The 8894-nt window shown below is 42.2% G+C and overlaps 1 long non-coding RNA gene across 1 annotated transcript in view; it reads left to right on the top strand.

The window, feature by feature from the left end:
• The first annotated feature begins 4101 nt into the window (after positions 1 to 4101).
• The window catches only part of LOC143287272 (uncharacterized), a 9717-nt gene continuing 4924 nt past the window's right edge, over positions 4102 to 8894 (top strand). Inside the window, exons 1-2 of the long non-coding RNA XR_013055926.1 lie at positions 4102 to 4236; positions 8517 to 8627. This is a non-coding gene — a long non-coding RNA (uncharacterized LOC143287272). The remainder of the gene's footprint in view (positions 4237 to 8516; positions 8628 to 8894) is intronic.

Below are 8894 nucleotides of genomic sequence, written 5' to 3'. Positions count from 1 at the left end.
TGGTGTGTTCACGCTGAGCCAGTCGGAAATCTTTCCCACTCCTGTTGCTGTTGAACGGCACAAAGGTAAGAAAAAAAGAAATTCCTTTCTTCCCCCGCTACTGTCCCAGTCTCGCGCTCTCTGATTCTTTCCTTTACCGCTTCTGTTTTCGAATGTGCATTGTCACTCACTACTCTTTCATTCATCTTTACAGAGGTAAAATATGTGCAATAATTTAGGGTGCCAAACCTGGACCTTACCAGTTATCCATGATTATGATACGAACGTGAAGCACCATTTTTGTTCCACTCCTCTGACGGGCGCAATAGCCGAATGGTTAAAGCGTTGGACTTTCAATCTGAGGGTCCCGGGTTCGAATCACGGTGACGGCGCCTGGTGGGTAAAGGGTGGAGATTTTTACGATCTCCCAGGTCAACATATGTGCAGACCTGCTAGCGCCTGAACCCCCTTCGTGTGTATATGCAAGCAGAAGATCAAATACGCACGTTAAAGATCCTGTAATCCATGTCAGCGTTCGGTGGGTTATGGAAAACATACCCAGCATGCACACCCCCGAAAACGGAGTATGGCTGCCTACATGGCGGGGTAAAAACGGTCATACACGTAAAAGCCCACTCGTGTACATACGAGAGAACGCAGAAGAAGAAGTAGTTCCACTCCTCTTTTTCTTTTTTCCTTCTTGAATTCGGAGACATCCGAGGGAGGAGGAAGGTGGCAGAATGGTTAACACAGTGTTTGTGACTGAGGGTCAGGGTTCGATTCCCGCAGGCTCTCACCCTTCTCCCAAGTTTGACTGGAAAAACCGAGCGTCTTGTCATTGGAATGAGCCGATAAACCGAGGTCCAGTGTGTAGCTTGCACCTGGCGCACTGAAATAGAACCCATGGCAACAAGTGTTGCAAAATTCTGCTGAAGAAACCCACGTTTGAAATGCATGCACTCGTGACCTGACCAGCTCGTTGGCTTTTGCTGCTGTCAGGCATCTGTCTAGCATATGTGGTGAAATATATATGAATTTGTCTTACTGAGGCCGCCTTGAGAAACTTAAACGAGGCATCCACCCTTTCTTTCCAAGGTCTCGGACTTGAAAGCAACTAAACAACACCAATGGACAGGCAGAACAACCTAATGCGGTTTTAGCTTAGAGAAGGAGAAACTGACAATCAGCTGACAAAGAGTACGTATGGCGGAGCAAAAGTGGGGGAAGGGGGGGGGGAGGAAAAAATGAAATGACAGGAAGTCTGAGTGCGGACCAATGGTTAAGCCGAACACGGAGAATTACCATCACAGAATCACAGAAATGTTTGGCTATAGGCTAAAAGCCTTTTGCCCTCATAATCAGTGTCCATTTATGTGCTTCTGGATCACTTGTTGTGAACAGACCCTTGTTTAAATCTGGCATAGTGTATACTACATTTATCTACAGCTCAATAAAGATTTAACTCTGTGGAAAATACATGGTTCCTAAACGTTTTGTCAATGTGATTTTTGAAGACGTTTACCGTTGGTGCATTGATGGTGTCATAGGAAAGGTTATTCCACAGATTTATGATACGGTTAGTAAAGAACTTGCGGAACTGGTTAGTTACGAAACTAGTTTTGTTTATTTTGAAGTTGTGCCCTCGTGTTTTATCGTAGTTAGCCATAGTAAACAAGGAAGAGGGGATGCAGTGAAGGGACGGTGAGATTTAGCGTGTTTCTGTGTCAGCGTGGGCGTTCTTTCGTCTCGACATCTTTTATTGACAGTACCAGAAGTACAATGTACGCTTACTGTTCGTTCCTGCATCCACCCCAGTGGGAACTGGTAATGACGCATCAAGAAAAAGCCCTCAGGGTCATGTTGTTCGGGAGCCTCAGAGATCTTGACGTTGTCCACTGGTGGTCTCGGCTGACACGCCGCAAAAATCGTGCAGTTACCACGAGCTACCCGTCCAACACGCCGTGAGAGGTAGCCAACAGGTTCGTGAACTCACATCGGCAGCCTCGGAGTGGAGCAGAGATCAGTTTGAAAGAAACGGGGTTACGGTGTACAAAAGGAATCTGCTTTTAAAAAAGAAGAAGAAAAAAAGACTTACAGTAAAAGAAACCCCTTTAGGCGACCATACAAAAATGGAAACAGTCTCCAAGACCTCAAAATTATGGATGGAAAAAACAACCACCTATATGAACTCACTATGACATTTCTTCAACTTTGTTATTTACTGTGTTAACAGTTCGTTTTGTAAGCGGCATGGAAGGGAAAATTCGCCCGTTGGACTACTGACATACGTTCGTCGGGAACCCATTCCATGCTTAGAAAGGAGTCCAGTCTGAACAAGGACCTCTGTGAGTATGCATATTTCTATAACGTGGAGGAACTTAGATATATTATGATATGCAAGAACAAACTCTCATAGCCTGTTCGTAGTTTGTTTATATGGAGTCAGGGGAATATTCATGTTGCGTGCACATTAATTTTCCATTGATGGAGAACCCGTTGAGCGTTATACATAATTATGGGATGCACGTGCCGGTGGAGTGGGATTGTTTGCACTGAATCTTTCTCCACGGAAGCGCCGAAGTAAGCTTGGTGTGTTTCTCCCCACCTCTCCAACTGCCCAACTTTCATCCGTTGACTTAATTTAATGTGCAAACCTACCAATATTTTACCTGTCACGATTACATCGGGCTACTGGACTTGGTTCGACGTTGAACAGGCCTCGCACGGCCGCGAGGCCTCAAGCACTTCGAGTTCACTGAAATCTGTTTCTGATTTGTTTTTGTCCACTTAGTGAAGATTTACATGCAACTTTTCGTAGACTTTCCAGTACGTATGTTTTTACTCTCGATTCTACCCGGCTTCCGCAACAAAACTCCTGGGCTCACTGAAAGAGAGGGAACCCTTACCCCGAGAGACTGAGACTACTGGGGCTGCTAAGTCTGGAACACCGGAGGCTGCGAGGGGTCATGATAGAAGTATTTAAATACCTCCATGGACATTATGATGTACAGAGGCCAGTGTTCCAGTCGTCACTCAGTGGAAACCTCAGAGGCAACACTTTAAAGCTCCAGAAACAACGCTTTCGCCTTGATGTCAGGGGGAACTACTTCTCTAATAGAGTAGTGACACAGTGGAACGGTCTCCCAGACTCCGTGGTCCTGGCGCCGTCAGTCAACGCCTTCAAGAGCCGCCTGGACAAACGCTGGAGGGGCCTACCTGGTCTGTACAACCCATCTTGTCAGAGCAACTGATTTGGTCTAGCCGCGCTCGCCACGCATGCAGCCAATTCAGTGATAGTTTTTTTGGAACACGAACAGGCCTCGGGAGAGGCCTAAACCGTCAAGTCAAGTCCAGTCGCTATTGTAAACTATTAACCAGAAATCTCGGCTAATAGTAATTCAGTGCAGCGGGGAGGTCTGAGTACGTGCAAAGTGTGTTAATTGTTCGTGATTGATACGAGTGTCGTGTCGGCCGGGTGTGGGATGGTGGGTTGTTTCTTGTTTTTGTTGTTTTTTCTTTTTGGGGGGTGGGGGGGAGGAGGGGGGCGGGAGTATGGGGGGGACTATTTTTTCCACCACCTGTCATCAGAAAGCTGGTGGTTTTAGAGCATACAGGTACATAGATTTTCAGTACATAGATCTGATGTGTTCCCCACGTGTTTTATTAATGGTCAAATCATAGATCACTGACAGTGAGTTTATTCCCATTAACTCTTGAGTCACAGAGAAACAATGAAACATGAAAATAACAGGATGACGGTCACAGAGGAAGAGCGAAAATATTCTAAACAAAAGAAATAAAAGGGGAGATAATAAAAGGTCAAAGGTCTTCCTCTGTCCGATACAATAAGAATAGTGAAAGCAATACTCCATAGTCAAATGCACAGATCACAACTTAAATTACAAGAATTGTGAGTGAAATGACACGTTCGGTTCTGTATCTGACGAGTTGAGCCTGAACTGGGAACTGAGGGGTCATCATACTGGTCCTCTTGCCAGGGGAAGTAACAACGAATGTCTTATGGATCGGAACAGCAGGGAGAGTGAGTTCCCGTTGTAAAAGAAGGAAATGTCACTCTCCTTGATCTGATCCGTAAGACGTTCGTTGTTACTTCCCCTGTCATGGTTCATCTTTTGCGTGGATGGTTGATCTTTTGCCTGGATTCTTTACCACCTATGCCTTAACTGTTCTTGTTGAATAGGAATTAGAATAATGACATGCGTTAATCTTGACACTGCATCCTGTACATTTCTATTTGTAATTGCATGATCATTATTTTTTGTCTTTTTCTCTCCTGTATATATCAAACCAGTTCCAGTATTCAGGCAAATGGGTGCTAAAATAACAAATTATTGTGTATTTTATATTGTTAAAACATGTCATTGTTATTGCTATGCTCCAGCTAACTCCTCAGTTCCCAGTTCAGGCTCAGCTAGTCAGATACAGAGCCAAACATGTCACTTCACTCACAATTATTGTAAATCTAAGTTATGATCTGTGCGTTTGTCTATGGAGTACTGCTTTCGCTATCCTTATTGCATTGTATTATTTTATGTGATGTTATTTTTCCCCATTTGTATTATCCCCCCCTTTTGTTTCTTCTGTTTAGAATATCTTCGTTCTTCCTCTGTGGCCGTCATCCTGTTGTTGTCATGTTTCCTTGTTTCTCTATGACTCGAAAGAGTTAATGGGGATAAACTCAGTGTCATTGCCAGGCCACTTCATTCTTTCTTTTGCGTTCACTCGTATGCACACGAGTGGGCTTTTACGTGTATGACCGTTTTTACCCCGCCATGTAGGCAGCCATACTCCGTTTTCGGGGGTGTGCATGCTGGGTATGTTCTTGTTTCCATAACCCACCGAACGCTTACATGGATTACAGGATCTTTAACGTGCGTATTTCATCTTCTGCTTGTATATACACACGAAGGGGGTTCAGGCACTAGCAGGTCTGCACATATGTTGACCTGGGAGATCGTAAAAATCTCCACCCTTTACCCACCAGGTGCAGTCACCGTGATTCGAACTCGGGACCCTCAGATTGACAGTCCAATGCTTTAACCACTCGGCTATTGCGCCCGTCGCCGGGCCACTTCAACCATCCAGTCACGCCGTCTTGGTGGAGCTTCAAGTGACTTGAGTGTGCACAGCGCATTAAAAAAAAAAAATCATTAACGGGAGAGAGAAAAAGGAAGAGAATGAGGGATAGGTATAATAGACTGACTTCACAGTATCTAGGCAGGACCTCTTCTCTCCACACCAATACACAACATCCTTCGGATAGATAAGGCAGATTCTTTATTTTCCAGGATAATAGATAAGCAATAATGTACTTTTTTTTTTACATCCTGTCCCCGCCCTGTAAAGGATCTATTCTACATTTACAAAAAAACACACCAAAAAAACATGAGCATGCAATGCGACACACCCAAGGCCCCACACCCTCTGCACAACCTTCCTGTTGTGAGAATGCAAGACACACACAAAAATAATCCTTGGAAAAGCATACTATCAAGTATGAACTGTTCTATATAGGATCTATTCTATAAAGTAATGAAAAACCATGAGCATGCAATTTGACACCCCCCCCCCCCCCACACACACACACACACACCACCCAATACTGTTACATAATATAACACATACAATCAATGGAAAAGCATAAATATAAATGAAATGAACATCATAGTAGTGATTGTGAGACGGACATGTTAATAGACTGACATACTGAGAGAGGGGGAAAGATTTTACAATCGTGAATGAAGCCTTTTACATGTGAAAAACATGTGTTTGTCATAAGGACTAAAATGTGAACTGGTACAAGAAATAATACATATTGCAAAATGTAAACAGAATAGCAGCGCACATAACAGCGTTAGTGTGTTGGTGTTTCCAAAATGGTAAGATGCCTCTTAAATGTTGATGTGTCACTGAGCGATCTCGTGTATGGTGGGAGCTGGTTCCAAAGTAAATACGAGAGCAACATAGGCTGAATTTGAATGTCAATCGTTGGAACAGGGATCTCATGTTTGCTGCAGTCTCACCTGTAAAAATGAAACTTTGATGCAAAGTTAGTGTGAACAGTCCTTGACGTTATTCTTTGCATCCAAACTTTTGTTTTGCAGAAAATGCTGCCCACAGAGGTAATTAGATAGCCAATGATTCAGTCTTGTTTATCTAAACATTATGGTTTTGGGGGGAACTGTTTTGATACTAATGACAGCCTGTTTATAGAGACTGCATAGGGGTTTAAGTGAATTTGCGCTTTCAGTATCAAACAGTGGATCTGTAAATGATGGATGAGAGATTATGTTTGCAGAAAATACTTTATTGGTATTGGTATGTAAGTTTAGAAAGTGTTTAATTCAACACAAATGGAATGTCTTTCTGAGAATATTTTGACATAAGTTAATGTGATCATTCCATGCAGGGTTATTGTCAGTTGTGACACCCACCGCTGTTGGAGTTAACTACTTCTTTGCTTGCAGTCAGTATAAATGGTCAGAAGTGGAACAGAGGTTTTGATTTTCTTGTTCTTCCACTTGACAACCACAGATCAGTATGTCGATGAAAATTGTATTGTGGGAGGTTGCTGTTGGGTGCGATTTAAGTGGGCTGCCAAGGGATGTGCTGTTATTTGTTAGGGGAGATGGGGAACAGTCTACTGGTGTTTTTGACCGATATAAGCATGAGTTTAGATTTTTTTTTTTTTTTGATGGGGGGGGGGGGGGGGGGGGGGGTGGGGGGGGGGGTGGCAAGTTCAGAGATGTGATCAAGTCACAAATGCATTATTTTGTCAGCAGGTGATTGGAATGATGGAGAGATGCTGTTAAGATCAATGTGACCGGTGTGGATAGATTTATCATCACAGAAAAATTCACATGATACGTTTAACTACACAAAGGAGGATCATTAATAGATATATCAAGAACAGAAGTGGGTCAAGTGCAGAACCTTTATGGAAACTGTACATGACAGGCTGTGCATTTGACAGATATATTGATAAACACAATTTCCTGTTGTTGCTGTTGTTTTTAGGAATGGGGATATATATATATATATATATCGGTTTTATTATTTCTGATACGCTATAAAAACAAAAGCTCTTCACAAAGCAGTTCACGGCTGATGAAACTGGAAGCCTTTGTGATGTCAATAAAAAGTGCTCCACAAAATTTGTTGCCATTAATGTTGTAAAGCCACTAGATTAACAAGTGCAGTGTGACATGAGTGATGTTTCCTAAAATTTGACTGTTTTTTTTATGCAACAAAATGTTCAAGGTGCTGATAAATATTATTTTAAAATTATTCTGATGGTTTGGACAGTACAGACAGAAAAGAAATGGGTCAGTTGTTTGTTGATTGGTTTTTCCCACCGGATTGGAATAGAGGGATAATTTTTGCATGTTTGAATTGTGGTAGGAAATTATTTCTTTTATTAAGAAAAGTAATAAATGTAGGTCAGCAAATACTGAGTCTGGAGCCATTATCTTTACAATTTTATAAGTCCCGTCATGTCTTTTTGTACAAGACTGTTTTAGATGATTCAAGACATTGGAACACATTGGTTAATGACATTCAGTGTATGATGAGTTTCTCAGTGATATTGTTTTTGAGTCACAGTATAGTTATCATTTTTCAATGTTAAATCTTATGTGGTTATTGAGAATAGTTTTCTCAGCTATAGTGGAAGAATGTGTTTTGATGTCATCTGGTAAAATATGGACAGGAGAGGATTAGGACGGAGGTGATTGATTTTTTAGTTGATTTATGGCCTTCTGTATAGATTTGATGATGGGTTTGTGTCGTTTGATATTTGTTTCAAGCCATTCAGCTCCAATGGCATTGTTCTCAAGATGGGTTGGTCATTTGAACTGGACCATCTTGTTGACATGAATCAGCAGTGCTGAGGCATTTGGGGATGAAGGGTATTTATGAATTATGTTGAGGCCAGGTACATTGATATCACAGTCAACACTGGGTAGTCTGGGTTTGGAGAAGAAAACAAACAAACAAACAACCAAAAATATATACACACACACTGACTGACTGAAACCATTTATTGTCAGATTAACTGTTTGTTGTACTGACATTTTCGCAACCATTTGAATAAAATATTAACTGAGCAACACAAGGAAATTCTGATTTGAGGGGGGGGGGGGGGAAGAAAAAAAAGTATGATTTAAAAAGAACATATTTAACAAACCAATTTACCAAATTTCATTAATATTATATCAAAAAATATTCTAACGCGCAGACATACTCACATACATACATACATACGTGTCTCCCCCACCCTCTCCCTACATACAGCCATGCATGCACACAAACGCCCATTATAATTCACCCACCTCATTCCCCTACACACACACACACACACACACACACACACACAGAGGGGGGGGGGGGTTAAAACAAGTGTATCCTGTGGCAGAAGACAGATGATTGACACTTGTGACAGAAGACAGACAGATGATTGAGACACTTGTGACAGAAGACAGACAGATGATTGACACTTGCTATGACGGTTGTTGCAGACTATGACCGTGGCAAGATGGGACCACCAACACGACCAGCGCCCTGATGGTGTCATCAGGCCTCCGTGAAATGACACGGCTGAAGAGAACTGGGGTGCAGTGATCCTTGAGGTGTGTGTGTGTTTCCTCTCTTAATTGCAATGTTTTTAAAAGCGAATATGTGAAATGCTTTTATTTGAGAACATATGTTTATTACTCTTGTTTGATCAAGTTATCCGCGCGTGTATGTGTGTGTGTGTGTGTGTGTGTGGGGGGGGGGGTGCGGTGCGGGTGTATGCTGATTATCTGGTTGTGGTTTTCCGCAATTCATCTTTATTCTTATCTTATCTGTCTATTATAATCAATGTGCAGTATAGTAGGCTATGTTTATAATTATAT

Source organism: Babylonia areolata, chromosome 11, assembly GCF_041734735.1.
Source record: "Babylonia areolata isolate BAREFJ2019XMU chromosome 11, ASM4173473v1, whole genome shotgun sequence".
Lineage (NCBI taxonomy): Eukaryota > Metazoa > Mollusca > Gastropoda > Neogastropoda > Buccinidae > Babylonia > Babylonia areolata.
The sequence above is the reverse complement of the archived record's forward strand: the minus strand, read 5'-3'. Positions and strand labels throughout refer to the sequence as shown.